This window comes from Carassius auratus, chromosome 1 (genome assembly GCF_003368295.1).
Source record: "Carassius auratus strain Wakin chromosome 1, ASM336829v1, whole genome shotgun sequence".
NCBI classification, from domain to species: Eukaryota; Metazoa; Chordata; class Actinopteri; order Cypriniformes; family Cyprinidae; genus Carassius; species Carassius auratus.
This window is the reverse complement of record NC_039243.1, coordinates 3,770,758-3,794,226: the sequence shown is the minus strand read 5'-3', so window position 1 is coordinate 3,794,226 and position 23,469 is coordinate 3,770,758. Positions and strand designations below refer to the sequence as shown.

General features: G+C 34.4%; 1 protein-coding gene across 1 annotated transcript in view; it reads left to right on the top strand.

The window, feature by feature from the left end:
• Positions 1–5,152: 5,152 nt before the first annotated feature.
• Positions 5,153–23,469, top strand: part of LOC113118924 (B-cell receptor CD22-like) — a 43,652-nt gene continuing 25,335 nt past the window's right edge. The window contains exon 1 of the mRNA XM_026288254.1: positions 5,153–5,205. The gene's annotated coding sequence lies outside the window, so the exon portion shown is untranslated. The remainder of the gene's footprint in view (positions 5,206–23,469) is intronic.

Genomic DNA, 23,469 nt, shown 5'->3' with positions numbered 1-23,469 from the left:
TTAATCAAACAATTGTTTCATTAATACAGGGATAGGCCACTCCGGTCCTGGAGGGCCACTCTCTTGCAGAGTTTAGCTCCAACCCTAATTAAACACACCTGAACAAGGCAATCAGTGTTTTCGGGATTACTAGATAGATACAGGCAGGTGAGTTTTTTATGAGGGCTGAAGCTAAACTCTGCAGGATAGTGGCCCTCCAGGACCGGAGTTGCCTATCCCTCCATTAATATATTCACATCACAAACCATGTGATATGCATGAGATCCAGCAATATTACAACAATCAGTTAGAAGCTTTTAACCAGCATGAAAAAAGTCAACCTATGATGATACACACAGACATCAACAGGCAGCACATGAACAACAATAGTGACAATCAAATATAATTTGCTGCAATGCATGCTGGGTACTAGCATAGTACAAAACACCAGAGGTGGAGAGTCCAGGGGTCAGAAAGTAAAAGTCCTGCCATATTTTTGTTCCACCCATGAACCCAGCAGCTGATTTCACCAGAGGAGGAATCAAGTCATTCCTTTCAAGTCACAAACAAGTCTTGAGTCAAATCCCAAGCCCCTCAAAGAGTTAAAGTCAATGAGATAATTAAGTGACTAATTAAATGATAATTCTGCATTAGAGATGAACACCTGCTGTTAACAATCAACATCACTGAAGAAAAGAGAAACACAAGAACTACAATTGACTTTAAGCACAGCCTTGGATGAAATCAACTGGAAGAAAAAAAAAACAAAAAAAACTTTGTCACCATAATCGTGGTGAATCCACCATCATGGAGATCAGTGTTTGCTTTAGTTGGGCTCTTGACCCTTTTAATAATTCAAAGTAATTTGCTTTTAAACACTTGCTGTTGTGTTACGTAGTAAACATTAACACATTGCTGAATTAAAAGCTTGAAGTAGAAAATTTAATTGCCCTTTTTTTATCTAAACATTTTAATTAACTTCATGAAGGTGTCTCTCTTTGGTTTGTTAAAATATGTTCAGCAATTACTGAACTACAAAAAAGTCCTATTAAACAAATATTATTGTAATGCTTAAATATTGGGGGAAAAATTGTACAGGCTCGGGATTTTAGACATGAGCACTTATCATATGATCCTCAACAGTGGTTACAATAATTATTCATGCTACAGTGCATAATCAGAGTTTTTACTATGGTGTTACCCAGCATGCACTTCAACTTGAAGTGTTTTGTTGATTGTCACCATTGTTGAGATTCATATGCTGGGTCATGATGTCTGTGCGTCTTATTAGGAAAAGATTTCGAAAAAATTTATATTTATTACATACATTCGGAAATGTATTCATTATAGTGATTAAACCAACAGTTCCACAAGGTAGGTTATTTAAACCTGAACATTTGTTAATAATAAATACATAAAATAGTTTTGGAAATAAACAGGCTGATGCCTAATAATTACTTCATCATGTAAAAGGAGCTAGTAACGGTTTTCTGCAAAGCACAGATCGCACTGTTTCATAACAGCACATGTACTTTTACAGAGAAATATCTAACATAAGAAACCAAAGGTCAAGAGCCCAACTGAAGCAAACACTGATCTCAATGATGGTGGCATAATTTTAACCAATAAAACATCAGCATCTGATCCTCTGTAACGCACAATAACAGCAGGTGTTCATCACCAATGCACAATCATCATTTAATTAGTCTCTTAATTATCTCATTGACTTTAACTCTTTGAGGACTTGGGATTTGAGTTGAGACTAGTTTGTGACTTGGAAGGAATGACTTGTTTCCTCCTCTGGTGAAATCAGCTGCTGAGTTCATGGGTGGAGCAAAAATGTGGCAGGACTTTTACTTTCTGACCCCTGGACTCTCCACCTCTGCAAAACACCCAGCATGCATTGTACACATGAATAAATTATGCAGCTGAATTGTCCTTTTTTTTTAATTCTAAATATGTTCTTATATTCCTTGCTGTTGTTTTTGTTGTGACTTAGTAGCTTTTCATCAAGACATCAAGTCAATACATTAGAGTTAAACCTCTGTTAATTCTCAATAAAAACCTTTGTAGATGTCTAACAGAAATAAAGTCAGTCTGGTTAGTAATAGGTGAAGCTGGTAATGCAGTTTGTGGAGTTGTTTAATCCTCCCCTGCTGAGATCCTGAGAGATTTAATGTCTTATATCTACAGTTGATTTCATCTAAGGTTGTGGCTGAAGTCAGCTGTAGTACTTGTGTTTCCGCTTATCTCTTTTTATATTCTCTTCTTTCATTCAAAGATTCTGCTTGTTAACTGGCTTATTAATGCTTAAATTATTTCATATTTAATATACACAGATTTTGTGGCTCAGATAAGTTCCATTTCTGGTAAATTTCTTTACTCTTGGCTGACATGTGGCATTGCATGGTCTGCTTGTGGCTCAAATCTGGTAAACAGGAGCGGTCCACCCTAGTGCCATCATTCCACGCTGCATGTGGGCCAGATCATCTTTCCACAGGTGCCAGATGTGGGCCAGATCTGGGCCGACACAATGTTGCTATGTGGGTTGTGAGATGAATAGAAAAAAGTGGAGAGCATATGTTGTCACGAATGGAACATAGCAAAGCCACAATTACAAGATGACGATGAGGACATTGACAGTATCGCATCACACACCTGCCTGACTGAAGATCCTGAGTTTTCTCTGCTGTTGAGCCGCAGCGTTTTGCATGTTGTCTTTAGTTTGCCATGTATAAACTGGAGGTGACGTCAAAAGGCCAGAGGGAACCAATGGCACGCTGTCAATAGATTGAGTAATGTGTTGTATTTTTATTATAATCGCAACAATTATAGGGTGCATTATAAACCAATTAATTAATTACAATTACTGAATTATATTTCAGACAGTGCAGATTGGTGGTATATCGTGTGGTAAACAGTAAAAAATGAGTGACGTACATGCGCGAAAGATCCCTTTCGGCGCTTTACAAGCTTGCGCAGACTAAGCCAGAACACTTGCACATGTCACACAACAGGAAGCAAGCCCGACATCAGATCAGTTGGACGTGGTTGTGTACAAAAGATAAAACACTATGTAAATAATGTTCGTTTTCTCACACAAACCGCTCGTTTCGTATCTTAGGTCATCAATGTGTACTAGAGTAGTGACGTTCGCGAACGAACCGATTCTTTTGAACGGCTCATAAACATGAACGATGGGAGCCGAGTCGCGACTGGAGAGGAGCCGTTCTTTCTATCGGTCTTTTTTCCTATGCGTGTTCATACAAATGAGCTCCGCCAGGAGACAGAACAGTTATAGGGGGAGGGGCGCACCCAGCGCAGGCCAACCCTTTATAGCGTGATGATATTAGTTATTAGTTGTGCATGCATTTACATTGCATTTTGTGTTCATTTAAAACTTATTTTAAAATCATTAAAAATGTTCTTTTGTGATACTGTACTTGTATAGAAATGTTTCACTAAAAGCTGTTTTCCACAGACATTCATTGCAGCCCACTTTGTTATTGTTCATTGACTTGAAGGGGCTGATGTCCTATTTGCAAAGTTACAGTAGTAATAGTATGTAGTATGTAGACATTTCCATTTTATTTATTCTAATTTTATCTACTTAAAAAAAAAAATTAGTTTTCTATCAAAATGTTCTTGTGTGATAACAATGTTCTTGTGTGGAAGTGTTTGTAGTAAAAGCTGTTTTGCACAGAAATTCATTGCAGCCGGCTTTGTTTTTTATGTTTATTTGTGAGTAGGTATTGTATGAATAACATAAGTCAACGTAGTTTTACACACACACACACACACACACACACACACACACTTTGTACTAAAGGTAAATCAAAATAATGATGTCACTGTCTAAGCAGAGGGATTTGTGCAACCCTATGGAATATAGTCGACACATGAGAAATGAGGTAATAATCAATATTTCAGAATAATTCAAACTCAGATATTGGTGTGTGATATCTGAGCTTTAATTATTTGACTACAAATCTCACCTCATAATACCTCCCAGTGATTATTTCCAGGATAAACTGAGATGCTCCCAAGCTGGCTTCTTAAAACTGACTAAATATTTAAAAAGAGCCAAAAGAGCCATTCTTTTGAATGGCTCTTTGAAAGGAACGGATCGCGAAGATCCGGATCCCCTCAAAGAGCCATAAATCCCATCACTAATGTGTACTTACGATGGGAAATTGTTTAATTTGGACTTCTCTGTGAATGCTCTTTGAGGTGGTGACCATAGACCTCCATTATGTGAGTCACAGACAAGAACGGTTTGAACTAAAAATATCCAAATGGAAACTACTCTGGAAACAAAGACAACTACATCTTGGATGCCCTTGAGGTAAGCTAAAACATACCAAAGTTTAATTTGAAAGGGAACTATCCCTTTAAACAGTGTCAGCAATATCTGCCTTTCGATGTCACAGCAATAGGACTGTGACATCAGCACTCTTCTGTCCATCTCTCATGAGGGTCACATGATCACACAGTAAACAACACTATGCTGCACTGAGTTTGCACATGGCTTGTTCTCTCACATCTGTGGTCGCTACAGAGGAAAATGCATTTATGACCCTATTTAGAGGTTCAAAAGATAAACAGTGACAAAAGAGAAGTGACACAAGGCCATAGTCAGAATAAAAAGCTTGGTGCATGAGGATGCAACTTCAATAATCATTTACTCTACTACGTTATTCTAGAGTAGTTCTTATTAAATCATTTATTTTCTTGTTTACCCAGAATAAGATTAAATGTTCACGTAAATTTGAAAACATAAGCCTTTCTATGGACTGACAAAGTTTCATTTTTTTTATAAAGATAAAGTTTACACCTATTGTGTGACGTTAGTCTAATGTCGTCTCTGTGCTGGTTGCCATGTTTAGTCTCTGCTTCTGCTGTTTCTGTACTATGTGAAGTGTTACATCCTGCTAGAATATAAGGCGTTCACCACTTAAAAACCCTATTGCTGATCTCATCCTGTTCATTTGTAGTGCTGTAACTGGTATTGAATTTTGGTGAAACGGGTAAGAACATGATTTTATAATAATTCTGTTGACTGATTATTATCAAATTTCTCTCTCTCTCTCTCCCTCTCTCTGTGCGTGTGTGTGTGTGTGTGTGTGTGTGTGTGTGTGTGTGTGTGTGTGTGTGTGTGTGTGTGTGTGGAATAGGGGAGACTGGGGCTGGTTGTCACAGAGGAAGTTCCCAGTAAAGAAGTTTAAGGTCAGACGACCAAGTGTTTCTGTATGTTGTTTACAGTACAAACACCTATTCAAAAATATTTAAAATAATATTTTGGGTAACTTCTGCCCTCCAAATGTTTAAAATAGTTAAAAATGGGACAGCTAGCCCTGGTATATACAGTGTTCAGAAAGTTACTCTGAAAATGTAATGCAATTACTGATTACAGATTACTCCTTTTAAAAGTAATGACGTTACTGTTCTGATATCTTTATTTCAAAAGTATTTCGTTACATTACTAGTTACATTACTTTTTCTCTATGAAATTTATGAAATCCTAGAAAAAAAAATCCTAGATAAATCATCAACATTCACAGAACACTGTTATTTTTAACTAAAGCAAGCGGCTGCTGGTGCATGGTTTGGCAGAATGCCAGCAAAGAGCGCTGCATTTATAATCTCTAAAAGTCATCTCAGTCATAGGCGGAGCGTGTTTAAGGCTGTGGCCACGTATGGGGACCTAGGGCAAAAATGCCACTTAATTAGACAAAAAATGCCCATGCACAAACAAATAAAATCTATGACGTCTGTTACATCTATTACATTATTTTAGGCATTTTTACAATGTTGCGCATTTTAACCAATCACACACAATTCTGTTGAGTTTGCAGTAAGAATGCAATGGCAAAACAGAAGCGTTCAGATGAGTCCTCGTCAGTTTTGTTGAGCGCCTTGCACGTTCACTGACTGAATTCCAGACTCTTGTGAATTCCCTCATCATAAACAACAAAGCGCAGATGTATGTACCAAGAGATTTAACTCACAGTTTATACAGCTTTAGTGATTATAACAATATATATATATATATATATATATATATATATATATATATATATATATATATATATATATATATATATATATATATATATTTTTTTTTTTTTTTTTTTTTTTTTTTGTGAAAATCAGCCGAAACAATCAGAATAACTTGAATCTTGAGAATGCTTAAACTCATGATACTTCTGTGTTAATGCCAATCTCTATATATAATTTATTCTCTGTTTGAATAATCCTGGAAAGGAAACATTATATTTCATACATTTCTGACCTTATTATTAAATTGTAATCTTGTTAAATCCAAATTACGCCCATTAAAAAAAAAAAAAAAAAAAAAAAAAAAAAATATATATATATATATATATATATATATATATATTTATCCTACACTGTTGAAAATTGCTGTAAAAAAATGGCCAAATTTTGACAGTAACATACTGTTTTTCATTAAAACAGTGCATTCTGGGTAATATTCAGAGGTGGAGAGTCCAGGGGTCAGAAAGTAAAAGTCCTGCCACATTTTTGCTCCACCCATGAACTCAGCAGCTGATTTCACCAGAGGAGGAAACAAGTCATTCCTTCCAAGTCACAAACTAGTCTCAACTCAAATCCCAAGTCCTCAAAGAGTTAAAGTCAATGAGATAATTAAGAGACTAATTAAATGATGATTGTGCATTGGTGATGAACACCTGCTGTTATTGTGCGTTACAGAGGATCAGATGCTGATGTTTTATTGGTTAAAATTATGCCACCATCATTGAGATCAGTGTTTGCTTCAGTTGGGCTCTTGACCTTTGGTTTCTTATGTTAGATATTTCTCTGTAAAAGTACATGTGCTGTTATAAAACAGTGCGATCTGTGCTTTGCAGAAAACCGTTAACTGTTACTAGCTCCTTTTACATGATGAAGTAATTATTAGGCATCAGCCTGTTTATTTCCAAAACAATTTTATGTATTTATTATTAACAAATGTTCAGTTTTTAAATAACCTACCTTGTGGAACTGTTGGTTTAATCACTATAATGAATACATTTCCTAATGTATGTAATAAATATACAATTTTTTTCCTAATAAGACGCACAGACATCATGACCCAGCATATGAATCTCAACAATGGTGACAATCAACAAAACACTTCAAGTTGAAGTGCATGCTGGGTAACACCATAGTAAAAACTCTGTATGCACTGTAGCATGAATAATTGTAATTGTAACCACTGTTGAGGATCATATGATAAGTGCTCATGTCTAAAATCCCGAGCCTGTACAATTTTTCCCCCAATATTTAAGCATTACAATAATATTTGTTTAATAGGACTTTTTTTGTAGTTCAGTAATTGCTGAACATAATTTAACAAACCAAAGAGAGACACCTTCATGAACTTAATTAAAATGTTTTAGATAAAAAAGGGCAATTAAATTTTCTACTTCGAGCTTTTAATTCAGCAATGTGTTAATGTTTACTACGTAACACAACAGCAAGTGTTTAAAAGCAAATTACTTTGAATTATTAAAAGGGTCAAGAGCCCAACTAAAGCAAACACTGATCTCCATGATGGTGGATTCACCACGATTATGGTGACAAAGTTTTTTTTTTTTTTTTTTTCTTCCAGTTGATTTCATCCAAGGCTGTGCTTAAAGTCAATTGTAGTTCTTGTGTTTCTCTTTTCTTCAGTGATGTTGACTGTTAACAGCAGGTGTTCATCTCTAATGCAGAATTATCATTTAATTAGTCACTTAATTATCTCATTGACTTTAACTCTTTGAGGACTTGGGATTTGACTCAAGACTTGTTTGTGACTTGAAAGGAATGACTTGATTCCTCCTCTGGTGAAATCAGCTGCTGGGTTCATGGGTGGAACAAAAATATGGCAGGACTTTTACTTTCTGACCCCTGGACTCTCCACCTCTGGTAATATTCATAATATTTTCGAGAAGGTAGCCTGATGCTATATATCGTAAATTAGCAACGTTCAAAGTCTACACTGAGCGGCTGTGTTTCAAATCACACCCTACACCCTCATTCACTATTCCCTACATGAGTTTGCTAATATAGTCCACCTGATTGAGAGAATGAAAACTAATTAGTGAAATCAGATAATGATCAACAATTGCTGTTAACGAGTAGAATCACTGAAGAAAAGAGAAACAAGACAAACACATGAAATACAACTGACTTCAGCCACAGCTTTAGATGAACTCAACTGAAGATTTAAACAATCAACAAACAGCTTTACCAACTTCACTCATTACTAACCAGACTGAATTTATTTCTATCAGATCAGAGATCAGAGATCAAAAGATCTTAATGAGAATTACAGGGATTTCAAAGATAACGTTACTGTTTAGTGTTTGCTTTAGTTGGGCTCCTGACCCTTGACTTTTGTACTTAAAATTTTGTTTCATTGCTGTATTTGCATCTTTACGGTACATCTGTTACAGCAATATTAAGTTTGATAGTCAAGTGATTATGGCTATTTCTGTCAGGCATTATCTACTAGACTGACTTAAAGTGTTGCTATAGTAATCAAATATTAATTTGGTGTTGAAATATATGAGTGAGTTAGAGATTTTCTTTTTTTTTGTTTCTTCATTTTTATAAGATTGAACCGTGATGTGATAACCAGAACATATGGATTTAACAACAGTTTGAGTTTCAAACATATTGGGCAGCAATGGCCACAGCACTCAAAGAGAGACATCAACAATCAGCATATGAATCTCAACAATGGTGAAAATCAAAAGGTTCATGATGCAATGCATGCTGGGTACCAGCACAGGATACAACTCATCCATGACTCCAAGCATGCATTGCAGCATGAATAAATTATGCCCCTGAATTGTTGACTAATTTTCTTGAATTCTTATGTGCTTATAATTTTGCTTTTGTCTTAAGTTTTAGTAGCATGTGTTGTGATGTTCAGAACTGATCTGTTCATTTATTTTGTGGATTGTCACCATTGTTGTGATTCATACGCTGATTCTTGATGTTTCTGTCTAAATTGCGACAAAGGTTTTTTTTATGAGTATTCAATAAGAGAAGGAACATGGGTTTGGATCGGAAATAATAGATTGTTTGTTTTTGTCAATCTATAAACCACAATACCAGACTTATTTCTTCTGTTGATTTTTTTTTACTATAACAAGATCCAAAGATGCATTGCTACAGCATGTAAAAAAATAAATGAAAAAAAAAAAAAAAAACGCTTAGTTGTTGACAAGTTACGTTCAAGAGCGCAACTAAAGTAAACACTGATCTCCATCATGGTGGTGAAAAAAAACACCTAAACCAATTTTTCTCTCAATAAGATCATCTGTAGACATCTGAGAGACATAAAGTCAGTCTGGTTAGTAATGTGAATCTGGTAAAGCTGTTTTAGGAGTTGTTTAATCAGATCTTGAGAGATTTGATGAATTCAAGGCTGTGGCTGAAGTAATTTGTAGTTCTTGTGTTTCTCTTTCCTTTAGTGATTTTGTTTTTAAATTACAGGTGCTCATCACTAATGCTCAATCATCAATTAATCACAGAATTATCTCATTACCTTAAATTCATTGTTACTCAAACACTTTCAAGTCACAACCAGAAGTGGGTAATCCAGGGGCCAAAGAGTAATAGTCCTGCCATATTTTTGTTCCACCCATGAACTCAGCAGCTGATTTCATCAGAGGAGGAAACAAGTCATTCCTTCCAAGGCACAAACTAGTCTTAAGTCAAATCCCAAGTCCTCAAAGAGTTAAAGTTAATGAGATAATTAAGTGACTAATTAAATGAAGATTGTGAATTAATGATGAACACCTGCTGTTAACAATCAAAATCACTGAAGAAAGGAAAAACGCAAGCACTACAACTGACTTTAACCACAGCCTTGGATGAAATCAACTGGAAGAAACAAAACTGTGCCACCATAATTGTGATGAGAATTTGCTTCAGTTGAGTTCTTGAGCCTTTAAGCAGTTTCTATAGATTTGTTTCAAAATAAATGCATTATTGTTTTGCAGCAAACATGTATGCAATGCTAATGCAAATCTTGAACTAGCAGTTAAGTTATGTTTTTGATGCCTGTGTGATCTTGATTTAAGTTTATTGATTGTACTTTTTTAAATAAAATAATTTGCAATTAGAGAGGAGCGTCTGTACACTGTTCTGTGTGTGCTCTTTGGATGGGTGGAAGGCAGAGCAAGAATTTTGAGCTTGGGTCACCATACTTAACTGTATGTCACTTCTGCAAAAAAAGAATAGAATGCAACCATAATAATGCTTCAATATAAAGGAAAAATAAAAACGCATATAGCCATGACCATTTATCATATGAACCTCAACAGTGGTGAAAATATTTATTCATACTGCAGTGCATTATGGGAGTCTTTAATGTATCGCAACATGAAACATTTTGTTGATTGTCACCTTTGTAGAGATTCATAAGCTCAGTGTGACTATAAGTTCTTCATACATCACAGATCTCTTTTCTCCACAGCAATACATGAGAAGCTACAGAGAGAGTCAACAAATCAAGGGTCAAGAACACAACTAAACCTAACACTGATCTCAATGATGGTGGAATCATTTTAACTAATACAACATCAACATCTGATTCTCTGTAGTTCTCAATAACAGCAGGTGTTATCCACTAATGCACAATCATCATTTAATTAGTTAATTAATTATCTCATTAAGTTTAACTCTTTGAGGACTTGGGATTTGAGTCAAGACTAGTTTGTGACTTGGAAGGAATGACTTGTTTCCTCCTCTGATGAAATCAGCTGCTGAGTTCATGGGTGGAACAAAAATATGGCAGGACTTTTACTTGGCCCCTGGATTACCCACCTCTGGTCACAACCAAGTCTTCAAGTCATATCCAAGTCCTCAAATGGTTAAAGTTAATGAGATAATTAAGTGACTAATTAAATGATGATTGTACATTATTGATGAACTTCTGCAGTTAACAATCAACATGACTGAAGTAAAGAGAAACACAATAACTACAACTGAATTTAGCCACAGCCTTCAACTGAAAAAAAAAAAAAATAATAATAATAATAAAAAAAAAAAAAAAACACATGCCACCATAATTGTGGTCAGGGTTTGCTTTAGGTAGTCTCTTGACCCTTTTACTAATTCAAAGCAATTTGATTGAAAAACAATTTCAACATTGTTTTCACAACAAATATGTATGCATTGCTGAATCAAACCTTTCAGTAACAGATGATCTTATGCTTTTTCTGCTTACAACTCATGATGACTGAACATCATGAAATGTTGTTTATCTTTACTGAACATCATGAAATGTTGTTTATCTTTGGATAGTAGACTGACACTCAGCTATTACTGAACTGAAGTAAAAAAAAAAAAAAAAAATTAAATGTTGATAGAGAAAAAATGAGACCGTTACTTCAGGTTTTTAGACAAACACACTTATCACACGATCCTCAACAGTGGTGACAATTTCTCATACTGCAGTGCATGACGGGAGTTTTTACTAAGGTTTTACCCAGCATGCAACATTTTGTTGATTGTCGCCACTGTTGAGAGTCATATGCTGGTTCTTGATGTCTGTGTGTGTATACAGAGTATCGGTTTTCAAATTTTGTGCACACTTAATAAATTTAAAATTCACTTACTGTAGCTTTTCTTTTTTTTTCATAGTGTAGTTTTTAATCAAGTTGCTTTGAATTAGTAAAAGGGTCAAGAGACTACCTATAGCAAACCCTGACCACAAATAACTTTTTTTTTTTTTTAGTTTAAGGCTGTGGCTAGTGATGGGAAGATGAAGCCTCATGAAGCTTTAAGCTTTTCAGCCAAGTGGTTCACAAAAGGGTTAATTTCTGGAAATTTATTTTGCTCACAATACCACCTGGTGGCCAACAAAAGCAGAGTGTAAAACAAGCAGATATATTACAGACATGGCTGCTGAATTCATGGGTGGAACAAAAATATGGCATGAATTTTACTTTCTGACCCCTGGACTTTACACCTCTGTCTGTAATATATCTGCTTGTTTTTACACTTGTTGGCCACCAGGTGGTATTCTGAGCAAATTTAGTTTCCAGAAATTAACCCTTTTGTGAACCACTTGGCTGAAAAGCTTAAAGCTTCATAAGGCCTCAACTTCCCATCACTAGCTGAGGCTAAATTCAGTTGTAGTTCTTGTGTTTCTCTTTACTTCAGTGATGATTCAGTTGATTGTTAACAGCAGAAGTTCATCAATAATGTACAATCATGATTTAATTAGTCACTTAATTATATCTTTAACTTTAACCCTTTGAGGACTTGGATATGACTTCACTGTAAAACCCGACAAGTTAACTTAACTCAAACCGTTTGAGTAAACAGATTGCCTTGATTTAAACCCTGTAAGTTTTAAAACTTTGCATTCAAGTAATTAAGTGATTAACTAAGTGCTGATTGAGAATTAGTGATGAACAGCTGCTGCTAACAAACAGAATCACTGAAGAAAAGAGAAACACAAGAACTACTACAACTGACTTCAGACACAGACTTAGATGAAATCAACTGAAATAAAATACATGAAATCTCTCAAGATCTGATGAAACGACCCCACAATCAGCACCACCAGCTCCACTTATTAATAACCAGACTGACTTTATTTCTGTCAGACGTCTACAGAAGATCTTATTGAGAATTAACTAAGGTTTAGATGTTGATTTATTGTTTCATTTGAAGTAACCATGTTAGAGATCACTGTTTGTATTAGTTGGGCTCTTGACCCTTGATTTCTGTCTTAGTCTTTTTTCTGGCTGTTATAACCGTGTGTTTCTAAAACACATTTGTTGTAATCCAAAAGCCCAGAAGAAATGCCATCAGATGTTAACCTGTACCTAGATGTAGGTTGTTTTACTTTATATTGGTGATGATAATCATCAATTATTGAACTGCTAGAAGTCTAATCTCTGATGAAATAAGCGTTGTGTAATTTGATTTATTATAGTAAAAGTGATTCAAAAGCCAGTGGTTCTGTAATAAGCAGTTAATACAAAGACTTTCCAAATAGTTTGGTCTTCTGCAGTGTCAAACAGTCACACAAAGACATCAATAATCAGAATATGAACCTCAACAATGGTGACCATAAAAAAAAAATGCTGCAGAGCATGCTGGGCGCCATGGATGAGTTTTTTTACTACAATAGTCCCCAGCATGCATTGCAGCATGTTTTTTTGTCACCATTGTTGAGGTTCATATTCTGATTATTGATGTCTGTGTTTGACCAGTTACTGGAATAGAAGACAAGTGTATGTGTACAAAATGTTTATGAAGTCATTTTTATATTAACTATCACATAATCACTGGCTCTTAGTGTCATTTTTATTAGGTCCTCTTCTACTAATTACACATTTGTTTCATCAGAGATTAGACTCTGATTAGACAGATCAATATTTGTGAATAATAATGAATAATTATCATCATCTATATAAAGTATAACAACCTACACCTAGGTACAGGTTAACATCTGATGGCATTTCTTCTGGGCTTTTGAGTTACAACAAATGTGTTTTAGAAACACACGGTTATAACAGCCAGAGAAAAGACTAAGACAGAAATCAAGGGTCAAGAGCCCAACTAAAGCAGACACTGATCTCTAACATGGTTACTTCAAATGAAACAATAAATCAACATCTAAACCTTAGTTCATTCTCAATAAGATCTTCTGTAGACGTCTGACAGAAATAAAGTCAGTCTGGTTATTAATAAGTGGAGCTGGTGATGCTGTTTGTGGGGTTGTTTAATCAGATCTTGAGAGATTTCATGTATTTTATTTCAGTTGATTTCATCTAAGTCTGTGTCTGAAGTCAGTTGTAGTAGTTCTTGTGTTTCTCTTTTCTTCAGTGATTCTGTTTGTTAGCAGCAGCTGTTCATCACTATTTCACAATTATCACTCAGTTAATCACTTAATTACTTAATTGCAATGTATATCTTCTTTCAGTGAACTCAACTGAATTAAGTTCAGAGTACTCATAACTGTTAGTTTTTTCTCCTTAAATGGTTTAAGGCAATCGGTTTCCTCAAACTGTTTGAGTAAACATAACTTGTCAGGTTTGAGTGAGGCTGTGTCTGAAGTCAGCTGTAGTTCCTTTCTCTCTTTTCTTCAGTGATTCTGTTTGTTAACAGCAGGTGTTCATCACTAAAGCTCAATTATCACTCAATTAATCACTTAATTACTTAATTGCAATGTTAATATTCTTTCAGTGAACTCAACTGAATTAAGTTCAGAGTACTTATAACTGTTAGTTTTTTCAACTTAAATGGTTTAAGGCAATCGGTTTCCTCAAATGGTTTGAGTTAACATAACTTGTCAGGTTTGAGTGAGGCTGTGTCTGAAGTCAGCTGTTGTTCCTTTCTCTCTTTTCTTCAGTAATTCTGTTTGTTAACAGCAGGTGTTCATCACTAAAGCTCAATTAATCACTTAATCACTTAATTGCAATTTATATCTTCTTTCAGTGAACTCAACTGAATTAAGTTCAGAGTACTCATAACTGTTAGTTTTTTCAACTTAAATGGTTTAAGGCAATCGGTTTCCTCAAAAGGTTTGAGTTAACATAACTTAAGGATATCTGTTTACTCAAACCGTTTGAGTTCAGTTTACTTGTCAGGTATTACAGTCAAGGCAATCGGTTTACTCAAACGTTTTGAGTTAAGTTAACTTGTCGGGTTTTACAGTGATTGAAGACTTGCTTGTGACTTGAAAGTCCCACCTCTGGTGTGCACACATTATAAGTGTTAATTTAAAACTGAGGATTTATTTGTGGGGTTTAAAGGGTTAAAGATTTAAGATGAAGAAAAAACAGCATGAAACATAATTTAACAGTAATAAACTGCAATTAATTTACAGGAAACAAACTGTAGAAAAACAGCTATTTACTGGCACCCCTGCTATTTACTGCACTGTAAAAAAATTTGCCGTTAAATAACAGTAATTTTCTGGCAGCAGGGGTGCCAGTAAAGTACTGTTAATTTACAGCTCTTAACCATTAATTTACCACTCTTATTTTTTAACAGTATTTTACCGTAAATTCTACCATGGAAATTAACTCCACTCCCACTGCTTCAAACAGTTCGAGTTTTTAAAACTAGCATTCCTACGATGTTAGTACTATGAACTTATTTCATTTGAGTCCACTGAGAAGGAATATTTCTTACACTTAATTTGCAGTAATAAAGTAACTAAATACATGACTTTTACTCAAATCACTGCAGCTCATTGTCAGCTGTATTACACATGTATGTGCTGAAGTACTTAACACAGAGATCATCACTGTATCAGCAACTCCACATTTACTGTGTTTATATAAAGCAGCAGAAAATCAGAATCTGTGGCTCATCATTGACTGAAGCACAGGCTCTACTCTCCAGCACAATGGTGAACAACAAAACAACATTAAACTAAACGATCTCTCTTGTGCAAACACACATTAATACAGCCAAGTTCAGTATTTACTCTCATTATCAGTGTATGACTTTGCCTAATTTTTTTTCTATGGATGTTCACAAATATTTTAGTTAAATTAACTTATTTTTCATTTGGTAAATCTTACGTTTACATTTTACAGTATATTACTGTTTTTCCTTGACTTGACGGCAAAAAACTGTAGAAAAACACTTTTTTTTGCTGGCAACCATTAATTTACGGCAAGAAACAGTAGAAAAACAGTTATTTACTGGCAGCAGGGGTGCCAGTAAATAACTGTTTTTCTACAGTTTGTTTCCTGTAAATTAATTACAGTTTATTACTGTTAAATTATGTTTCATTCTGTTTTTTCTTCATCTTAAATCTTTAACCCTTTAAACCCCACAAGAAAATCGTCAGTTTTAAATGAACACTTATAATGTGTGCACACTACAGAGTGTTAGAGTAACACTGAATCAGTGAAGTTAATGAGATAATTCGGTGATTAATTGATGATTGAGCATTAGTGATAAACACCTGCAGAATCACTGAAGCAAAGAGAAACACAAGAACTACAAATGACTTCAGCCACAGCCTTAGATGAAATCAACTGAATAAAATAATTCATCAAATCTCTCAAGATCTGATTAAACAACTACTAAAACAGCTTCACCAGATTCACATTACTAACCAGACTGACTTTATTTCTGTCAGATGTCTACAGAAGAACTTATGGAGAGTTAAATAGGTTTAGGTGTTTTTTTCACTACCATGATGGAGATCAGTGTTTACTTTAGTTGGGCTCTTGAACGTGACTTTTCAACAACTAAGGTTTTTTTTTTTTTTATGCTGTAACAATGCGCCTTTGGAACCTGTTATAGCAAAACAAAAGTACACAGAAGAAAAAAAATCTGATATTGTTGTTTATAGATTGACAAGAACAAATACTATTATTTATGATCTAATCCCATATCTATTCTCTTATTGAATATTGATACTACAGCATGAGAAGGAACACTGCTGAGCCATAAGTTATGAAAGACTGTTAAGAAAATGTCACTCATAATAAATAAAAAAAAACCTTTGCTGAAATTTAGACAGAAATATCAAGAATCAGCGTATGAATCACAACAATGGTGACAATCCACAAAATAAATGAACAGATCAGTTCTGAACATCACAACACATGCTACTAAAACTTAAAACAAATGCAAAATTATAAGCACATAAGAATTCAAGAAAATAAGTGAACAATTCAGGGGCATAATTTATTCATGCCGCAATGCATGCTGGGAATCATGGATGAGTTTTATCCTGTGCTGGTACCCAGCATGCATTGCATCATGAACTTTTTCATTGTCACCATTGTTGAGATTCATATGCTGATTGTTGATTTCTCTCTTTGAGTGTTGTGGGGACTGCTGCCCGAAATATTTTTAACTAAAACTAGTCGTTAAATCCATAAATACTGGTGGTCTCACTACTTTTCAATCTTACTAAATTGAAGTGTCATTTACTCAAATATTTCAACACCAAATTAATATTTGATTATTATAGCAACATTTTAAGTCAGTCTAGAAGATCATGCCTGTTAGAAACAACCATAATCACTTGACTATCAAAATTAATACTGCTGTAACAGATGCATCATAAAGATACAAATACAGCAATAAAACAAAATGTAAAGTGTACAAGTCAATGGTCAGGAGCCCAACTAAAGCAAACACTGATCTCCAAAATGGTGACGCTAAACGAAACTGTTCTCTGATCAGACAGAAATAAAGTCAGTCTGGTTAGTAATGTGTGAAGTTGGTGAAACTGTTTGTTGATCGTTTAAATCTTCAGTTGATTTCATCTAAGGCTGTGGCTGAAGTCAGTTGTATTTCATGTGTTTGTCTTGTTATGTTTTTTTTTTCTTCAGTGATTCTACTCATTAACAGCAGCTGTTGATCATTGTCTGAATTCACTCATTAGTGTTTGTTTTCTCTGTCAGGTGGACTATATTAGTAAACTCATGTAGGGAATAGTGAATGAGGGAGTAGGGTGTGATTTGAAACACAGCCGCTGAGTGTCGAATTTGAACGTTGTTATTTTACGATATATAGCAGCAGGCTACTTCTCGAAAATGATGAATATTTCCCAGAATGCACTGTTTAAATGAAAAACAGTATTTTACTGTCGAAATTTGGCCGTTTTTTTACAGCGATTTTTAACGGTGTGCACTGTAAAAAAATTTGCCGTTAAATAACAGTAATTTTCTGGCAGCAGGGGTGCCAGTAAAGTACTGTTAATTTACCACTCTTATTTTTTAACAGTATTTTACCGTAAATTCTACCATGGAAATTAACTCCACTCCCACTGCTTCAAACAGTTCGAGTTTTTAAAACTAGCATTCCTACGATGTTAGTACTATGAACTTATTTCATTTGAGTCCACTGAGAAGGAATATTTCTTAATATAACGATGCAAACACTTAATGTGCAGTAATAAAGTAACTAAATACATGACTTTTACTCAAATCACTGCAGCTCATTGTCAGCTATAGCACACATGTATGTGCTGAAGTACTTAACACAGAGATCATCACTGTATCAGCGACTCCACATTTACTGTGTTTATATAAAACAGCAGAAGATCAGAATTTGTGGCTCATCATTGACTGAAGCACAGGCTCTACTCTCCAGCACAATGGTGAACAACCAAACTGCATTAAACTAAACGATCTCTCTTGTGCAAACACACATTAATACAGTCAAGTTCAGTATTTACTCTCATTATCAGTGTATGACTTTGCCTAATTTTTTTTCTATGGATGTTCACAAATATTTTAGTTAAATTAACTTTTTTTCATTTGGTAAATCTGACGTTTACATTTTACAGTATATTACTGTTTTTCCTTGACTTAACGGCAACAAACTGTAGAAAAACACTTTTTTTGCTGGCAAACATTTATTTACGGCAAGAAACAGTAGAAAAACAGTCATTTACTGGCAGCAGGGGTGCCAGTAAATAACTGTTTTTCTACAGTTTGTTTCCTGTAAATTAATTACACTTTATTACTGTTAAATTATGTTCAATGCTGTGTTTTCTTAATCTTAAATCTTTAACCCTTTAAACCCCACAAGAAAATACTCAGTTTTAAATGAACACTTATAATGTGTGCACACTACAGAGTGTTAGAGTAACACCGAATCAGTGAAGTTAATTAGATAATTCGGTGACTAATTGATGATTGAGCATTAGTGATAAACACCTGCAGAATCACTGAAGCAAAGAGAAACACAAGAACTACAAATTACTTCAACCACAGCCTTAGATGAAATCAACTGAATAAAAGAATACATCAAATCTCTCAAGTTCTGATTAAACAACTACTAAAACAGCTTCACCAGATTCACATTACTTACCAGACTGACTTTATTTCTGTCAGATGTCTACAGAAGAACTTATGGAGAGTTAAATAGGTTTAGGTGTTTTTTTCACTACCATGATGGAGATCAGTGTTTACTTTAGTTGGGCTCTTGAACGTGACTTTTCAACAATTAAGGTTTTTTTTTTTTTTTTACATGCTGTAACAATGCACCTTTGGAACCTGTTATAGCAAAACTAAAGTACACAGAAGAAAAAAAATCTGATGTTTATAGATTGACAAGAACAAATACTATTATTTCTGATCTAATCCCATTTCTCTTCTCTTATTGATACTACAGCGTAAGAAGGAACACTGCTGAGCCATAAGTTATAAAAGACTGTTAAGAAGATTTCACTCATAATAAAAAAAAAAACCCTGCTGAAATTTAGACAGAAACATCAAGAATCAGCGTATGAATCACAGCAATGGTGACAATCCATAAAATAAATGAACAGATCAGTTATGAACATCACAACACATGCTACTAAAACTTAAAACAAATGCAAAATGATAAGCACATAAGAATTCAAGAAAATAAGTGAACAATTCAGTGGCATAATTTATTCATGCCGCAATGCATGCTGGGAGTCATGGATGAGTTTTATCCTGTGCTGGTACCCAGCATGCATTGCATCATAAACCTTTTGATTGTCACCATTGTTGAGATTAATATGCTGATTGTTGATGTCTCTCTTTCAGTGTTGTGAGGACTGCTGCCCAAAATATTTAAACTCAAAAATATCCAGATAATCACATTACCGTTCAATCTTATAAATTTGAAGAAACAAACAAAAGAAAAGTGTTATTCACTCACATATTTCAACACCAAATTATTATTTGACTATTATAACAACAAGTCAGTCTAGTAGATCATGCCTGACAGAAACAGTCATAATCACTTGATCATCAAGATTAATATTGCTGTAATAGATGTATCATAAAGATACAAATATAGTAATGAAACAAAAGTCAAGGGTCGGGAGCCCAACTAAAGCAAACACTGATCTCCACAATGGTGATGCTAAACGAAACTAAGATTATCATCTACACCTCTGTAATTCTCAATAAGATCTTTTGATCTCTGATCTCTGATCTGATAGAAATAAAGTCAGTCCGGTTAGTAATGAGTGAAGTTGATAAAGCTGTTTGTTGATTGTTTAAATCTTCAGTTGATTTCATCTAAAGCTGTGGCTTAAGTCAGTTGTATTTCTTGTGTTTGTCTTGTTTCTTTTTTCTTCAGTGATTCTACTCATTAACAGCAGCTGTTGATCATTGTCTGAATTCACTCATTAGTTCTCATTCTCTCTGTTAGGTGGACTATATTAGTAAACTCATGTAGGGAATAGTGAATGAGGGAGTAGGGTGTGATTTCAAACACAGCCGCTGAGTGTCGACTTTGAACGTTGTTAATTTACGATATATAGCAGCAGGCTACCTTCTCGAAAACGATGAATATTACCCAAAATGCACTGTTTTACTGAAAAACAGTATGTTACTGTCGAAATTTGGCTGTTTTTTTACAGCGATTTTTAACAGTGCACTGTAAAAAATTTTGCCGTTAAATAACAGTAATTTTCTGGCAGCAGGGGTGCCAGTAAAGTACTGTTAATTTACAGCTCTTAACCATTAATTTACCACTCTTATTTTTTAACAGTATTTTACCGTAAATTCTACCATGGAAATTAACTCCACTCCCACTGCTTCAAACAGTTCGAGTTTTTAAAACTAGCATTCCTACGATGTTAGTACTATGAACATATTTCTTTTGAGTCCACTGAGAAGGAATATTTCTTACACTTAATGTGCAGTAATAAAGTAACTAAATACATGACTTTTACTCAAATCACTGCAGCTCATTGTCAGCTTTATTACACATTTATGTGCTGAAATACTCAACACAGAGATCATCACTGTATCAGCAACTCCACATTTACTGTCTTTATATAAAGCAGCAGAAAATCAGAATTTGTGGCTCATCATTGACTGAAGCACTGGCTCTACTCTCCAGCACAATGGTGAACAACAAAACTACATTAAACTAAACGATCTCTCTTGTGCAAACACACATTAATACAGTCAAGTTCAGTATTTACTCTCATTATCAGTGTATGACTTTGCCTAATTTTTTTTCTATGGATGTTCACAAATATTTTAGTTAAATTAACCTTTTTTTCATTTGGTAAATCTGACGTTTACATTTTACAGTATATTACTGTTTTTCCTTGACTTGACGGCAAAAAACTGTAGAAAAACACTTTTTTTGCTGGCAACCATTAATTTACGGCAAGAAACAGTACAAAAACAGTTATTTACTGGCAGCAGGGGTGCCAGTAAATAACTGTTTTTCTACAGTTTGTTTCCTGTAAATTAATTACAGTTTATTACTGTTAAATTATGTTTCATTCTGTTTTTTCTTCATCTTAAATCTTTAACCCTTTAAACCCCACAAGAAAATCCTCAGTTTTAAATGAACACTTATAATGTGTGCACACTACAGAGTGTTAGAGTAACACTGAATCAGTGAAGTTAATGAGATAATTCGGTGATTAATTGATGATTGAGCATTAGTGATAAACACCTGCAGAATCACTGAAGGAAAGAGAAACACAAGATCTACAAATGACTTCAGCCACAGCCTTAGATGAAATCAACTGATTAAAAGAATACATAAAATCTCTCAAGATCTGATTAAACAACTCATAAAACAGCTTCACCAGATTCACATTACTAACCAGACTGACTTTATTTCTGTCAGATGTCTACATAAGAACTTATGGAGAGTTAAATAGGTTTAGGTGTTTTTTTCACTACCATGATGGAGATCAGTGTTTACTTTAGTTGGGCTCTTGAACGTGATTTTTCAACAAATAAGGTTTTTTTTTTCATGCTGTAACAATGCGCCTTTGGAACCTGTTATAGCAAAACAAAAATACACAGAAGAATAAAAATCTGATGTTGTTGTTTATAGATTGACAAGAACAAATACTATTATTTCTGATCTAATCCCATGTCTCTTCTCTTATTGAATATTGATACTACAGCATGAGAAGGAACACTGCTGAGCCATAAGTTATGAAAGACTGTTAAGAAAATTTCACTCATAATAAAAAAAAAACCTTTGCTGAAATTTAGACAGAAACATCAAGAATCAGTGTATGAATCACAACAATGGTGACAATCCACAAAATAAATGAACATCAATTCTGAACATCACAACACATGCTACTAAAACTTAAAACAAATGCAAAATTATAAGCACATAAGAATTCAAGAAAATAAGTGAACAATTCAGGGGCATAATTTATTCATGCTGCAATGCATGCTGGGAATCATGGATGAGTTTTATCCTGTGCTGGTACCCAGCATGCATTGCATCATGAACATTTTGATTGTCATCATTGTTGAGATTCATATGCTGATTGTTGATTTCTCTCCTTGAGTGTTGTGGGGACTGCTGCCCGAAATACTTTTTAACTAAAGCTAGTCATTAAATCCATAAATACTGGTTATCACACTACTTTTCAATCTTACAAAATTGAAGAAACAAAAAAAAATTGTGTCATTCCCTCAAATATTTCAAAACCAAATTAATATTTGATATATTATTAATATATATACTATAGCAGCACTTTAAGTCAGTCTAGTAGATCATGCCTGACAGAAACAGCCATAATCACTTGACTATCAAAATTAACACTGCTGTAACAGATATATCATGAAGATACAAATACAGCAATGAAACAAAGTGCAAAAGTCAAGGGTCAGGAGACCAACTAAAGTAAACACTGATCTCCACAATGGTAACATCAAACGAAACAGTAACATTATCATCTAAATCTCTGTAATTCTCAGTAAGATGTTTCGAACTCTGATCTCTGATCTGATAGAAATAAAGTCAGTCTGGTTAGTAATGAGTGAAGTTGGTAAATCTTCAGTTGATTTCATCTAATCTGTGGCTGAAGTCAGTTGTAGTTCTTGTGTTTGTCTTGTTTCTTTTTTCTTCAGAGATTCTACTCATTAACAGTAGCTGTTGATCATTGTCTGAATTCACTCATTAATTTCCATTCTCTCTGTCAGGTGGACTATATTAGTAAACTCATGTAGGGAATAGTGAATGAGGGTGTAGGGTGTGATTTCAAACACAGCCGCTGAGTGTCGACTTTTAACGTTGTTAATTTACGATATATAGCAGCAGGCTACCTTCTCGAAAATGATGAATATTACCCAGAATGCACTGTTTTAATGAAAAACAGTATGTTACTGTCGAAATTTGGCCGTTTTTTTACAGCGATTTTTAACAGTGTGCACACATTATAAGTGTTAATTTAAAACTAAGGATTTTGTTGTGGGGTTTAAAGGCTTAAAGATTTAAGATGAAGAAAAAAACAGCATGAAACATAATTTAACAGTAATACACTGTAAATAATTTAAAGGAAACAAACTGTAGAAAAACAGTTATTTACTGGACAGTAAATAACTGTTTTTCTACAGTTTGTTGCTGTAAATTAATGGTTGCCAGCCAAAAAAGTGTTTTCTACACTGTAAAAAATTTTGCCGTTAAATAACAATAATTTTCTGGCAGCAGGGGTGCCAGTAAAGTACTGTTAATTTACAGCTCTTAACCATTAATTTACCACTCTTATTTTTTAACAGTATT